The sequence below is a fragment of the Penaeus monodon genome, chromosome 20 (genome assembly GCF_015228065.2).
Source record: "Penaeus monodon isolate SGIC_2016 chromosome 20, NSTDA_Pmon_1, whole genome shotgun sequence".
Taxonomy (NCBI): Eukaryota; Metazoa; Arthropoda; class Malacostraca; order Decapoda; family Penaeidae; genus Penaeus; species Penaeus monodon.
Genome location: NC_051405.1, coordinates 46,959,036 through 46,959,767, shown reverse-complemented (window position 1 = coordinate 46,959,767; position 732 = coordinate 46,959,036).

Here is a 732-nt window from a genome sequence, read left to right as displayed (position 1 = left end):
TCTTGTTATTATTATAGTATAGTCAAGTTGTTAGATCTCCATTAGGTAAGAGTAAAAGTGCAACAGGTTGAAATTATAGTATACTTGTTACCTGGTGATAGTTTTGGCAAGAACTCATGCTAGTGCCATATTGGCAAAAGCCTGCCCTTTGTCAGTGGGTAAGAACTCCATTTAATGCGGGATAGAATTTTATTCAGCCTTTGCTCTTTCGCCATCATTTTGTCATTTATTGAACTTGCCCAATCATCTACAGAGCTGAGTTATTTTTCTAATATTCTAAGATTTGGGACAGACAAGATCTACTCTGTTCAGAGTCAGTGCTTCCCATGTCTTTGTGATAACTCCCATGTCCAAGCTGCTAATGGTTTTGCTCCATTTTCTTTGGATAAAATAAAAAAATCAGGAATTTTGTAGTCTTGCTTCTGAGTTTGTTTTGCAGGTCTTGAATTTTAAATATGCATTTTTTATTCATGGTCACACAAACCTCTAAAATCGAATGACATGACCACCCCAAAAAATTTTTTTTAGCTTGAGGGGGGGGGTGAGGGAAAAAATCCATCGACCCAGGTTGGCATATTCCTCTGGGGGTTGTTTTTTGGCTAAACCCGGAATGTGAAAAGATCGCGTGAGTCCCAAAAACCCTTAAAGAGAATTTAGCCCAAAAGTTTGGAAGGGTTTTGCTTTTTTTTCTTTGATAGGTGGTGTGGAATTCTGCCGTAAACCCATCCCCTT